This window comes from Chiloscyllium punctatum, chromosome 3, assembly GCF_047496795.1.
Source record: "Chiloscyllium punctatum isolate Juve2018m chromosome 3, sChiPun1.3, whole genome shotgun sequence".
NCBI lineage: Eukaryota > Metazoa > Chordata > Chondrichthyes > Orectolobiformes > Hemiscylliidae > Chiloscyllium > Chiloscyllium punctatum.
In genome coordinates, this window is record NC_092741.1 from 2,840,197 (window position 1) to 2,855,806 (window position 15,610).

Consider the following 15,610-nt stretch of genomic DNA (forward strand, 5'->3'; position numbering starts at 1 on the left):
CCTTGTCGGCCATGGTTGCTTCCTCACCCCATTAGTAGGTTTCTTCTTGGGATGCACTTCTGCTCTTCCTCCTGAAACCCCTGCCATTGCTGCCCCATTGTCTTCCCTGCTAGACTCCTCTTCCAATTAACTCTGGTCAACGTTCCCTCTTGCCTTTGTAGTTCCCTTGACCCTGTGGTAATCCTGTTACAGCTGATTCCAGCTTCTCCCTCTCAAACTGCAGGGTAAATTCTCCCATAGTATGGGAGGTTCCTTCACCTTAAGTTTCCTAATCAGTTGCACATTATCTCATTACACATCACCATATCCAGAACTGCCTGTCCTCTCGGGGGGCTCTTCCATAAGCTGCTCCAAAAAAACCATCTCCTCGACATTCCATGACTTCCCTTTCTTGGGACCACTAACACTCTGATTTTCCCAATGTACCTGCATATTGAAGTCCCCAGTGATTATTGTAATAGTGCCTTTAATACCTGATCTTCCTCACTGTCCATGATCCCACCTGTTTTAGTGTCATCTGTAAACTTACTAATCAAGCCTTGAACATTCTCATCCAAATCATTGATATAGATAACACACAGCAATGGGCCCAGCACTGACCCCGAGTCACAAACCTCCAGTCTAACCACCATCCTTCCACAATTACCCTCTGCTTCCTACCATCAAACCAATTGTGGATCTAATTTGCCAGCTCCCCCTGGATTCCATGCGGCCTAACCATCTAGAGCAGCCTACCGTATCAAAGGCCTTACTGAAATCCATATAGACTACATCTACCACCCTGCCCTCGTCAACCCTCCTGGTCACTTCATCAAAGAACTCTAACAAATTTGTGAGGCATGATCTCCCACCCACAAAGCCATGCTGACTGCTACTAACCAAACCCTGTCTTTCCACATGCATGTCTTACCCCTCAGAATCTTCTCCAGTAACGTACCTCCCACAGATGTTAGTTTTACTGCTCTATCGTTCCCAGGCTTTATTTTGCAGCCTTTCTTGAGTAAGAGCACACCATTCACTACCCTCCAGTCTCCCGGGACCTCACCCGTGGCTACATTCCAATACATCCTCTAGTGGGATATGGACTGTTCCCAAGATATTACCAAGAATGTTCCTCCTGCAGGATGTTTGAGGTAGGGGTGACCACCGATGCTCCTGCCGACTTTACCTGCAGGAAGTGCAGTCAGCTCCAGCTCCTCACAGACCGGGTTAGGGAACTGGAGCTGGAGCTGGATGGACTGAGGATTATTCGAGAGGCTGAGAGGGTGATCGATAGAAGCTCCAGGGACATAGTTACACCAGAGAACAGAGGTAGCTGGGTAACAGTTAGAGGTGGGAAAGGGAGGAAGCAGGCAGTGCAGGGATCCCCTGTGGTCGTTCCCCTCAACAATAAGTATACCGCTTTGGATACTGTTGCGGGGGGAAGGCCTAGCAGGGGTAAGCTGCAGTGACCGGGTCTCTGGCACGAGGTCCGGCTCTGAGGCTCAAAGGGAAAGGGGGAGAGGAGGAGAGCGCTAGTTATAGGAGACTCTATAGTTAGAGGGACAGACAGGCGGTTCTGTGGACATGGGCGAGACTCTCGGATGGTTTGGTGCCTCCCGGGTGCCAGGGTCCGAGACGTCTCGGACCGTGTCTTCAGAATCCTTAAGGGGGAGGGTGTGCAGCCAGAAGTCGTTGGCACCAACGGCATAGGTAGAAAGAGGGGTGGGGAGGTCATTCAGGAGCTCAGGGAGTTAGGCTGGAAGCTAAAAGTTAAGACGGACAGAGTCGTTATCTCTGGGTTGTTGCCGGTGCCACATGACAGTGAGGCAAGGAATAGGGAGAGAGTGCAGTTGAACACGTGGCTGCAAGGATGGTGTAGGAGGGAGGGCTTCAGGTATTTGGACAATTGGACTGCATTCTGGGGAAGGTGGGACCTGTACAAGCAGGACGGGTTGCACCTGAACCAGAAGGGCACCAATATCCTGGGGGGTAGGTTTGCTAGCACTCTTCGGGGGGGTTTAAACTAATTTGGCAGGGGGATGGGATCCGGACTTGTAGTCCAGCAAGTAGGTTAGCTGTGTGTCAGGATGTCCAAGAATGTAGGGAGGCTGTGGAGAAGGTAGCACTGACAGGGAATACTTGCGGACACAGAGATGGGCTCAAGTGCGTATACTTCAACGCAAGGAGTATCAGAAATAAGGTGGGTGAACTTAAGGCGTGGATCGGTACCTGGGACTACAATGTTGTGGCCATCATGGAAACATGGATAGAAGAGGGACAGGAATGGTTGTTGGAGGTTCCTGGTTACAGATGTTTCAGTAAGATTTGGGGGGGGGGGGTGGATAAAAAAGGAGGGGGGCTGGCGTTGCTAATTAGAAATGGTATAACGGCTGCAGAAAGGAAGTTTGAGGGGGATCTGCCTCTGGAGGTAGTATGGGCTGAAGTCAGAAATAGGAAAGGTGCAGTCACCTTGTTGGGTGTTTACTATAGGCCCCCCAATAGCAGCAGAGATGTGGAGAAACAGATTGGGAAACAGATTTTGGAAAGGTGCAGAAGCCACAGGGTAGTAGTCATGGGCGACTTCAACTTCCCAAATATTGATTGGAAGCTCTTTAGATCAAGTAGATTGGACGGGGCGGTGTTTGTGCAGTGTGTCCAGGAAGCTTTTCTAACTCAGTATGTAGATTGTCCAACCAGAGGGGAGGCCATATTGGATTTGGTACTTGGTAACGAACCGGGACAAGTGATGGGCTTGTTAGTGGGTGAGCATTTTGGTGATGGTGACCACAATTCTGTGACTTTCACCTTGGTTATGGAGAGAGATAGGTGCGTGTAACAGGGCAGGTTTTACAATTGGGGGAAAGGTAAATACAATGCTGCAAGACAGGATCTGAAGAGCATAAATTGGGAGCATAGGCTGTCAGGGAAGGATGTCGTTGAAATGTGGAACTTCTTCCAGGAACAGATACGACGTGTCCTTGATATGTATGTACCTGTCAGGCAGGAAAGAAATGGTCGTGTGAGGGAACCTTGGTTGACGAGGGAGGTTGAATGTCTAGTAAAGAGGAAGAAGGAGGCTTACATAAGGTTGAGGAAACAAGGTTCAGACAGAGCAGTGGAGGGATACAGGATAGCCAGGAGGGAGCTGAAGAAAGGGATTAGGAGAGCTAAGAGAGGGCATGAAAAATCTTTGGTGAGTAGGATCAAGGATAACCCCAAGGCCTTTTATGCGAATGTGAGAAACATGAGAATGACGAGAACGAGGGTAGGCCCGATCAAGGACAGTAGTGGGAGACTGTGTATTGAGTCGGAAGAGATAGGAGAGGTCTTGAACGAGTACTTCTCTTCAGTATTTACACATGAGAGGGACCGTATTGTTGAAGAGGAGAGTGTGAAACGGACTGGTAAGCTAGAGGAGATACTTGTTAGGAAGGAAGATGTGTTGGGCATTTTGAACAACTTGAGGATAGACAAGTCCCCCGGGCCTGACGGGATATGTCCTAGGATTATGTGGGAAGCAAGAGAGGAAATTGCAGTACCGTTGGCAATGATCTTCTCGTCTTCCCTGTCAACGGGGGTGGTACCAGGGGACTGGAGAGTAGCGAATGTTGTGCCCCTGTTCAAAAAAGGGAATAGGGATAACCCCGGGAATTATTGCCAGTTAGTCTTACTTCGGTGGTAGGCAAAGTAATGGAAAGGGTACTGAGTATCTGGAAAGACACTGCTTGATTAGGGACAGCCAGCACGGATTTGTGAGGGGTAGGTCTGCCTTACAAGTCTTATTGAATTCTTTGAGGAGGTGACCAAGCATGTGGATGAGGGTAGAGCAGTGGATGTAGTGTACATGGATTTCAGTAAGGCATTTGATAAGGTTCCCCAAGGTAGGCTTATGCGGAAAGTCAGGAGGCATGGGATAGAGGGAAATTTGGCCAATTGGATAGAGAACTGGCTAACCGGTCGAAGGCAGAGAGTGGTGGTAGATGGTAAATATTCAACCTGGAGCCCAGTTACAAGTGGAGTTCCGCAGGGATCAGTTCTGGGTCCTCTGCTGTTTGTAATTTTTATTAATGACTTGGAAGAGGGAGTCGAAGGGTAGGTCAGTAAATTTGCAGACGATACGAAGATTGGTGGAGTTGTGGATAGTGAGGAGGGCTGTTGTCGTTTGCAAAGGGACTTAGATATGATGCAGAGCTGGGCTGAGGAGTGGCAGATGGAGTTCAACCCTGTCAAGTGTGAGGTTGTCCATTTTGGAAGAACAAATAAGAATGCGGAATACAGGGTTAACGGTAGGGTTCTTAGTCAGGTGGAGGAGCAGAGTGATCTTGGGGTCTATGTTCATAGATCTTTGAAAGTTGCCACTCAGGTGGATAGAGCTTGTAAGAAGGCCTATGGTGTATTAGCGTTCATTAGCAGAGGGATTGAATTCAAGAGTCGTGAGGTGATGTTGCAGCTGTACAGGACCTTGGTTAGGCCACTGTTGGAGTACTGTGTGCAGTTCTGGTCGCCTCATTTTAGGAACGATGTGGAAGCTTTGGAGAGGGTGCAGAGAAGATTTACCAGGATGTTGCCTGGAATGGAGAATAGGTCGTACGAGGATAGGTTGCGAGTGCTCGGCCTTTTCTCATTGGAACGGAGAAGGATGAGGGGTGACTTGATAGAGGTTGATAAGATGATCAGGGGAATAGATAGAGTAGACAGTCAGAGACTTTTTCCCCGGGTACAACAGAGTGTTACAAGGGGACATAAATTTAAGGTGAAGGGTGGAAGGTATAGGGGGGATGTCAGGGGTAGGTTCTTTACCCAGAGAGTGGTGGGGGCATGGAATGCGCTGCCTGTGGGAGTTGTAGAGTCAGAATCATTGGTAACCTTTAAGTGGCAATTGGATAGGTACATGGATGGGTGCTTAAGCTCGGACAAATGTTCGGCACAACATCGTGGGCCGAAGGGCCTGTTCTGTGCTGTATTGTTCTATACATCTGTCGCCACGATAAACACAGAGGAGAAATATTTATTGAGGACCTCGCCCATCTCCTGCGGTTCTGCACATACATGTCCACTTTGGTCGTTGAGGGGTCCTAATCTCTCTCTAGTTATCCTTTTTCCTTGAATATACTTTAAGTACCTCTTTGGGTTCACCCTAATCTTCTCAGCCAAGTCTACCTTGTGCCCCCTTTTCACCCTCCTGATTTACGTCTTCAGTAAACTCCTCTATTCCCTGTGTACCTCCAGGGATTCCCTTGATCCCAGCTGCCTGTACCTCTTTCTTCTGGTCAAAGCCTCAATATCTCTCATTGTCCAGGGTTCCCTCTTCCTGCCGACCTTCACCCTCACAGGAACATGTCGACCCTGAACTCTCACTATCTCACTGTTAAAGGCCTCCCACTTGCTGGAGGTCCATTTGCCTGGAAACAAACGACTCCAATCAACCCCTTGCAAGCTCCTGCCTAATTCCATCAACATTCGCTGTGCCCCAATTTAGAACTTGCCCCTCCCTGTAACTATTTTAAAATTAACAGAACGATAGTCCCTGGTCCCATAGTGCTTTCACCCTGTCACCTCAGTTCCCAGTCCTGCCCTATTTCCCAAGAGTAGGTCGAGTTTTGTCCCTTCCTGAGTAGGACCCTCTATATTACTGCTTGAGGAATCTTTCCTGAACACACTTAACAAATTCCACCTCATTTAAGCCCTTAACGCTCTGGCAATCCCAGTCTCTGTTAGGAAAATTAAAATCCCCTCCTATGACAATCCTATTGCTCCTGCAGGTCTCCCCAGTCTCCGTGTATATTTGTTCCTCCAATTCCCCGTTGACTATTTGGGGGCCTACAGTACAACCCCAATAATGTCACCATCCCCTTATTTCTTAGCTCCACCCACAAAGCCTCCCTCAGCATTTTTCCCTTTGTAGCTCCCCAACTCTACCCATTGGAATTTCCCGCTTCCGACTCTATGTCACATGTCACTTCTTGCTATCAATTGCATTTCATTTCTTACTTACAAGGCAACCCTGGGCCCTCTGCTCATCTGCCTAACCTTTTGACTCAGTGTGTATCCTTGGATATTTAGCCCCCAGCCCCGATTCCCTAGCAACCATCTCTGTGAGACCGACAACACCGTGCTGGCCAATTCCCCACTGCACTACAAGTTCACTTACCTTGTTATGTAAACTGCATATGCACCGACTGTCCCCTTTCTCATAGCTGTCCCCTTGTCTGCGATGTCTGGAGTTAGATTCCTGATTCTTTCTGTTCTCTCTGTCCTATCACATGTTCTGGAAACTTTAATAACCTCTGCTGTGCCCTCCCCCACTTCCATAATTTTCCATACAACTGAACCTACACCGACCCACACTCCCCACTATTGAATTTAAAGGCCTAGTTTATGTGATGCAGCAGACCTCTGGTCCCAGGCTGATTTAGATGGAGCCTGCCCCTCCTTCCCCAGTCCAGGTGCTAATGACCTCTGAATTTGAACCGGTTTCTCCTATTCGATCTTTGAACCTCACGTTTACCTCTTGCATCTTGTTAACTACCTGCCAATTTGTGACTGAGACAATAATCCAAAGGACTTTTACCCCTTGGTTCTGCTTTTTAATTTAGTCCCTAGCTGCTCATACTCCCTCAGTAGAACCTGTTTCCTCTTCCTACCTGTATCATTAGTACTTGCATAGACCACGACAACTGGATCTTTCCCCTCATTCCTGATGAAGGGCTTTTGCCTGAAACATTGATTCCCCTGCTCCTCGGACGCTGCCTGACCTGCTGTGCTTTTCCAGCACCACACTCTCGACTCTTTCCCCTCCCACTCCCAGGTTCCTCTGCAGCCCAGATGATGATCCTGAACCTGTGCACCAGGCAGGCAACATGCCCTTCAGGACTCTGTCATGGCCACAGAGGACAGTGCTTCCTGAGAGACTCTCACTGATGGCGTTACCTAGTATGGTGACCAAACACCCGCAAACAAGCCTTCCAGCTCAGTGAGCTACCTTCCATACCTACCATCAACCTGAGCTACAAATCTTCTCAAAAATCCCAAACAGAGGACAGTGTCTAGTCCCTGACTATACAGTCCCCAATTACAGCTGCATGTTACTTCCCTTCCCCCTGATAACACAATGTTGTGGTCAGTTTGCTCACTTACATTCACATGGGGAGCAGGATTCTCACCCGGGGAACAGGCATCTCCGACCTGTTAATACAAGCTGAACGGACTGAGATTTCTTCGATACTACCCTCTGGTTCCCTCTTCCTGCCTCTCTCATCGTCACACCCTGAAGGTGACCACTAACTGAATTCAAGGTCGTCAGTTTAAGGGGTGTAACTGCCTCCAGAAGCACAGGGTCCAGGTAACTCTACCCCCCACCCCCCTAATGTGGGCATCTTCCAAGATTCTATAGACTCAGGGGAAGTTCCTGCAGATTGGATGTAGCTAATGTAACCCCACTATTTCAAAATGTTGGGCAAGAAAAATCTGGGAATGACAGACCAGTCGGGGTGGATAATGAATTATAAAAGATCTAAAAGCAGAACATTTGGAAAATGGCTGGCAGGAGCAGACAGATTCAGTACAGAGTAACGACAGGGAAAGGAGCACGAGGATTATATTCACAGACATGCAGGAGATTAAGGGGGTGATCTCATACAAACCTACAAATTCGACAGGACTAGGCAGGGTAAATACAGGAAGGGTGTTCCCAATGACCAAAGAGCTCAGAATCAGAGGTTCCAGTCTGAATACTCTGGGATAGGCTATTTAGGAAGGAAATATGGGAAAATATCTGCACCCAGAGAGAGGGGGGATAGAACTATATGGAGTGGTGGAGCAGGCTTGAAGACCTGAATGGTCAAACACTGCTCTTATTATCGATATTTCCATTCTCAGCATGCTGTCCCCCTCGTCCCACCATCACTGAGCATGAGGACAGTGAGGAAGCCGTTTGGTATGCTTACCTTTATTGGTCAGAGTATTGAGTACAGGAGTTGGGAGGTCATGTTACAGCTGTACAGGACATTGGTCAGGCCACTGATGGAATGTAGTGTGCAATTCTGGTTTTTCCCTGCTACAGGAAGGATATTGTGAGATTTGTAATGGTTCAGAAAAGATTTATAAGGATGTTGCCAGGGTTGGATGGTTTGAGCTGAGAATGCTTTCCCTGGAGCGTCGGAGGCTGAGGGGTGACCTTAGAAAAGTTGATTGTCGATTGCTGGACAACCCCATCAGGTTCATGTGTGTCCTTGAAGGAAGGAAATTGCAGTCCTTACCTTGTCTGACCTACATGTGACTCCACACACACTGCAATGTGGTGGTCTCTGAACTGCCCTTGGGCAACTAATGATTGGCAATAAATGCCATTGACGCCCTCATTGCTAGTGACTGCATTAAAGAAAACATTTATAAAATCATGAGGAGCACAGATACAGTGAAGAGCGATTGTGTTGTCCCCAGTGTAAAGAATCCAGAACTAGAAGGGTTTAACATGGTCGGGCGGACGGGGGGGGGGGAAGAGGGAAGAAGAAGTTTAAAAGGCACCTGAGAAGCAATGTTTTCACCCAGAGGGTGGTACATGCATGGAATGAGCTGCCAGAGGGTGTGGTGGAAGTTGGTACAATTACAACATTTAAAAGGCATCTGGGTGAGTATATGAATAGGAAGGTTTAGAGGGATATGGACCAGGTGGTGGCAGGTGGGACTAGATTGGGTTGGGATATCTGGTTGGCATGGACAGGTTGGACTGAAGGGTCTGTTTCCATGTTGTACATCTCTATGTCTCCAGTCTCCAGTCACAGTCTACCCCTACTGTATATGGTCTCCCAGGACAGTTTACCCCCTCTCTACCCGGTCTCGCGGGACAGTCTACCCTCACTCTACAGAGTCTCCAGTCTCCCGGGACAGTTTACCCCTACTCTACACAGTCTACCAGGACAGTCTACCCCCTCGCTACACCGTCTCCCCGGACAGTCTACCCCCACTCTCCACAGTCTCCTAGGACAGCATACCCCCACTTATCACAGTCTCCAGTCTCCCGGGACAGTCTACCCCCACTCTACACCATCTCCCGGGACAGTTTACCCCAACTCTACACAGTCACCAGTCTCCCGGGACAGTCTACCCCAAGTCATCACAGTCTCCCGGGACAGTCTACCCCCCCAGTCTACACGGTCTCCCGGGACAGTCAACCCCCTCTCTACACGGTCTCCCGGAAAAGTCTACCCCAACTCATCACAGTCTCCCAGGACAGTCTACCCCAACTCTACACGGTCTCCAGGGACAGTCTACCCCCACTCTACACAATCGCTAGTCTCCCGGGACAGTCTGCCCCCACTCTACACAGTCTCCCGGGACAGTCTACCCCCCACTCTACATGGTCTCCACTGGACAGTCTACCCCCACTCTACACGGTCTCCCGGGACAGTCTACCCCCTCTCTACACGGTCTCCAGTCTCCCGGGACAGTCTACCCCCCACTCTACACAGTCTCCCAGGACAGTCTGCCCCCCTCTCTACACAGTCTCCCGGGACAGTCTACCCCCCACTCAACATGGTCTCCACGGGACAGTCTACCCCCTCTCTACACGGTCTCCCGAGACAGTCTACCCCCCACTCTACATGGTCTCCACGGGACAGTCTACCCCCTCTCTACACGGTCTCCAGGGACAGTCTACCCCCCACTCTACACCGTCTCCAGTCTCCCGGGACAGTCTACCCCAAGTCATCACAGTCTCCCGGGACAGTCTACCCCCCACTCTACATGGTCTCCACTGGACAGTCTACCCCCTCTCTACACTGTCTCCCGGGACAGTCTACCCCCCACTCTACATGGTCTCCACTGGACAGTCTACCCCCCTCTCTACACTGTCTCCCGGGACAGTCTACCCCCCACTCTACATGGTCTCCACTGGACAGTCTACCCCCTCTCTACACGGTCTCCCGGGACAGTCTACCCCCTCTCTACACGGTCTCCAGTCTCCCGGGACAGTCTACCCCCCACTCTACGCAGTCTCCCAGGACAGTCTGCCCCCCTCTCTACACAGTCTCCCGGGACAGTCTACCCCCCACTCTACATGGTCTCCACGGGACAGTCTACCCCCCTCTCTACACGGTCTCCAGGGACAGTCTACCCCCCACTCTATACCGTCTCCAGTCTCCCGGGACAGTCTACCCCAAGTCATCACAGTCTCCCGGGACAGTCTACCCCCCACTCTACATGGTCTCCACTGGATAGTCTACCCCCCTCTCTACACTGTCTCCCGGGACAGTCTACCCCCCACTCTACATGGTCTCCACTGGACAGTCTACCCCCTCTCTACACTGTCTCCAGTCTCCCGGGACTGTCTAGCCCCACTCTACACGGTCTCCCCGGACAGTTTACCCCAACTCTACACAGTCGCCAGTCTCCTGGGACAGTCTACCCCCCCAGTCTACATGGTCTCCCGGGACAGTCTACCCCCACTCTACACCGTCTCCAGTCTCCCGGGACAGTCTACCCCAAGTCATCACAGTCTCCAGGGACAGTCTACCCCCACTCTACACAGTCTCCCGGGACAGTCTACCCCCCACTCTACACAGTCTCCCGGGACAGTCTACCCCCCACTCTACACAGTCTCCCGGGACAGTCTACCCCCCACTCTACACAGTCTCCCGGGACAGTCTACCCCCCACTCTACATGGTCTCCACTGGACAGTCTGCCCCCTCTCTACACGGTCTCCAGTCTCCCGGGACAGTCTACCCCCTCTCTACACCGTCTCCAGTCTCCCAGGACAGTCTGCCCCCTCTCTACACAGTCTCCCGGGACAGTCTACCCCCCACTCTACATGGTCTCCACGGGACAGTCTACCCCCTCTCTACACGGTCTCCCGAGACAGTCTACCCCCCACTCTACATGGTCTCCACGGGACAGTCTACCCCCTCTCTACACGGTCTCCAGGGACAGTCTACCCCCCACTCTACACCGTCTCCAGTCTCCCGGGACAGTCTACCCCAAGTCATCACAGTCTCCCGGGACAGTCTACCCCCCACTCTACATGGTCTCCACTGGACAGTCTACCCCCTCTCTACACTGTCTCCCGGGACAGTCTACCCCCCACTCTACATGGTCTCCACTGGACAGTCTACCCCCCTCTCTACACTGTCTCCCGGGACAGTCTACCCCCCACTCTACATGGTCTCCACTGGACAGTCTACCCCCTCTCTACACGGTCTCCCGGGACAGTCTACCCCCTCTCTACACGGTCTCCAGTCTCCCGGGACAGTCTACCCCCCACTCTACGCAGTCTCCCAGGACAGTCTGCCCCCCTCTCTACACAGTCTCCCGGGACAGTCTACCCCCCACTCTACATGGTCTCCACGGGACAGTCTACCCCCTCTCTACACGGTCTCCAGGGACAGTCTACCCCCCACTCTATACCGTCTCCAGTCTCCCGGGACAGTCTACCCCAAGTCATCACAGTCTCCCGGGACAGTCTACCCCCCACTCTACATGGTCTCCACTGGATAGTCTACCCCCCTCTCTACACTGTCTCCCGGGACAGTCTACCCCCCACTCTACATGGTCTCCACTGGACAGTCTACCCCCTCTCTACACTGTCTCCAGTCTCCCGGGACTGTCTAGCCCCACTCTACACGGTCTCCCCGGACAGTTTACCCCAACTCTACACAGTCGCCAGTCTCCTGGGACAGTCTACCCCCCCAGTCTACATGGTCTCCCGGGACAGTCTACCCCCACTCTACACCGTCTCCAGTCTCCCGGGACAGTCTACCCCAAGTCATCACAGTCTCCAGGGACAGTCTACCCCCACTCTACACAGTCTCCCGGGACAGTCTACCCCCCACTCTACACAGTCTCCCGGGACAGTCTACCCCCCACTCTACACAGTCTCCCGGGACAGTCTACCCCCGACTCTACACAGTCTCCCGGGACAGTCTACCCCCCACTCTACATGGTCTCCACTGGACAGTCTGCCCCCTCTCTACACGGTCTCCAGTCTCCCGGGACAGTCTACCCCCTCTCTACACCGTCTCCAGTCTCCCAGGACAGTCTTCCCCCTCTCTACACAGTCTCCCGGGACAGTCTACCCCCCACTCTACATGGTCTCCACTGGACAGTCTACCCCCTCTCTACACGGTCTCCCGGGACATCTACCCCCACCCTACACCATCTCCAGTCTCCCGGGACAGTCTACCCCCTCTCTACACTGTCTCCAGTCTCCCGGGACAGTCTGCCCCCCTCTCTACACGGTCTCCCGGGACAGTCTACCCCCCACTCTACATGGTCTCCACTGGATAGTCTACCCCCCTCTCTACACTGTCTCCCGGGACAGTCTACCCCCCACTCTACATGGTCTCCACTGGACAGTCTACCCCCTCTCTACACTGTCTCCAGTCTCCCGGGACTGTCTAGCCCCACTCTACACGGTCTCCCCGGACAGTTTACCCCAACTCTACACAGTCGCCAGTCTCCTGGGACAGTCTACCCCCCCAGTCTACATGGTCTCCCGGGACAGTCTACCCCCACTCTACACCGTCTCCAGTCTCCCGGGACAGTCTACCCCAAGTCATCACAGTCTCCAGGGACAGTCTACCCCCACTCTACACAGTCTCCCGGGACAGTCTACCCCCCACTCTACACAGTCTCCCGGGACAGTCTACCCCCCACTCTACACAGTCTCCCGGGACAGTCTACCCCCGACTCTACACAGTCTCCCGGGACAGTCTACCCCCCACTCTACATGGTCTCCACTGGACAGTCTGCCCCCTCTCTACACGGTCTCCACTGGACAGTCTACCCCCCACTCTACATGGTCTCCACTGGACAGTCTACCCCCTCTCTACACGGTCTCCCGGGACATCTACCCCCACCCTACACCATCTCCAGTCTCCCGGGACAGTCTACCCCCTCTCTACACTGTCTCCAGTCTCCCGGGACAGTCTGCCCCCCTCTCTACACGGTCTCCCGGGACAGTCTACCCCCCACTCTACATGGTCTCCACTGGACAGTCTACCCCCTCTCTACACTGTCTCCAGTCTCCCGGGACAGTCTGCCCCCCACTCTACACAGTCTCCTGGGACAATCTACCCTCAACAGATCAGAATGTCATTCTGCTGTTCCCATTCAAACCAATGTTCAGGGTCTGGACAGATCTTGGAACAAGGCAGGAGGGTTCTCTGGGGAGGTAGGCGGTGTGTGTGTGTGTGAGAGAGAGAGAGAGAGAGAGAGAGGGAGGGGTGGTGGGGCAATGGGCCGGGGTTGGGGTGGGGGGTAACGGGCCGGGGTTGGGGTTTTGGGTGGGGGGGTAATGAGCCGCTGTGATGGTTGTTACATCAATAGCAATAGCCTTTAAATAACAGGGAAGTGGAGAAAACTTTGAAGAGAAGGATCATGAAAGGAACGAGAGAATGGAGATTCAAGGCAGGCAGTTAGCAGCAGACTGAGCTGAACCCCCCGCCCAGACTGAGCTGAACCCCCCGCCCAGACTGAGCTGAACCCCCCGCCCAGACTGAGCTGAACCCCCCGTCCAGTCTGAGAACTCTTATCACCAACCAACCTGAAAGCAAATGGGTGGGAATGAGTGAGGGTGCGGCTGGTGGATTCAAGTGATGATGTGAGACTGGAGAGGTTTTCCTTGGATCTGAGAAGGCTGAAGGGTTACACGATTGAAGGACACTAAATGATGAAGGGGAGTGATAGGTTCGACAGGAGGAACCTGGCTCCCTTGGCAGACAGGTCTCATCAACTCAAGCAAAGTGGCAGTTGGATTAGAATGGACGTGCAGAAAAATGGTTTTACATCCAGGGTGGTGAGTGTCTGTAACTCACTGCTTGAGGAGGTGGGGGAGGCAGGAACTCTAAACTGTTTGAAAAACGTCCCTGGATCTGCACCCAAAGTGCTGTTAGCTGCAGGGTTATGGGCTGGAAGCAGGAAGATGGGATTAGAAAGGGCATCTGGGTGTCTTTGGGTTGGCATGGAGCAGATGGGCTGAATGGCTCCCTCTGTGCTGCATCATTCCTATGGCTCTCAAACCAGTGACAGCAGTTGAGAAAAGCCAGCAGGATGACTGATAGTTCACCAGTGACTGTCCATGGAACATGGACAGCTGGGCATCTAGCCTACACACGGGGTACTCTGTACATGCTCAGAGAATCTCCACAGCAGAGGACTCCCTCAGCTCATCTCTCCCATCACTGTACACTTCGGTGGAGATCTGTTCTTTACAGAAGATCATAAGAAACTGGAGGAAGATGGGATCTTTCATCCTATTGAGACCACTCTGCTGTTCAACTTCAATCCTGGCTGATTGTGGAGCTTCACCTCCAGTAGCTCAACCACTGCCCGAATCTCCCCCCCGATTCCCTGAGACATTATAACTCGGATTGACCCAGCTTTATACATACAGAATGGTAGACCACAGACAGCCCTCAGAGGTAGAGAATCCCATCAATTCAAAGTCCACATGTCAACTTGTCAATGACAAAATTAGTTTTGCATCATGCAATGACATGAAGGTAAATAACAAAATCCATTCCATGGTGCTCCCATCAACATCCCGGGGGTTACCATTGACCAGGAACTCAACTGGACTCACCCCATAAACACAGTGGCTCCAAGAGCAGGTCAGAGGCTGGGAATACTGTGGTGAGTAACTCCCCTCCTGACTCCCCAAAGCCTGTCCACCATCTACAAGGTACAAGTCAGGAGTGGGAGGGAATACTCCCCACTTGCCCTGGATGGGGGCAGCTCCAACAACACTCAAGAAGCTCAACACCATCCAGGAGAAAGCAGCCGCTTGATTGGCACCACATCCACAAACACTCACTCCCCCCCCCTCTCTCTCCCCCCCCCCCCCCCCCCCCCTCCCACCGACCCTCAGTAACAGCAGTGTGTACCATCTCCAAGATACACTGCAGGAACTCACCAAATATCCTCAGACAGCACCTTCCAAACCCACGACCACTTCCACCTCGAAGGACAAGGGCAGCAGACACACGGGAACCCCACCCCCTGCAGTTCCCCTCCAAACCCCTCCCCATCCTGACTGGGAAATATCTCCCAGTTCCCTCACTGTCACTGGGTCTGAATCCTGGAATTCCCTCCCTCAGGGACATTGTGGGTCTACCTACAGCACACGGACTGCAGCGGTTCAAGAAGACATCTCATCCCCACCCTCTCAAGGGGCAACTAGGGACGGGGTAATAAATGCTGGACTGAAATACCAACTCACTGGCTCTCTATGGGCCGGATGAATGGGCATTACTGGGCTAAGCAAAAGATACAGATTGCTTTGACTATATTTCACAGCAGTCGGGAGTGTGGGGCTGGAAAAGCACAGCAGGTCAGGCAGCATCTGAGGAGCAGGAGAATCAACGTTTTGGGTGGAAGCCCTTCATCAGGAACGATGCCCAAAACATCGATTCTCCTGCTCCTAAGTTGCTGCCTGACCTGCTGTGCTTTTCCAGTGCCACTCTCTCGACTCTGATCTCCAGTATCTGTACTCCTCACTGTCTCCTCAATAACACACAGCAGCCGGTCAACATCTAACAACATAAAGGAGAACGTTTCATCAAATTCAGCTCGGTTTGCACCCAAACCAAATCCACATTCCTCAAACTCCCTAATACCATCCTCAAAGATCACAAC

General features: G+C 52.1%; 1 protein-coding gene across 1 annotated transcript in view; it reads right to left on the reverse strand.

The window, feature by feature from the left end:
- LOC140453828 (tau-tubulin kinase 1-like) overlaps positions 1 to 15,610 on the reverse strand; it is a 121,643-nt gene that overhangs the window by 62,451 nt on the left and 43,582 nt on the right.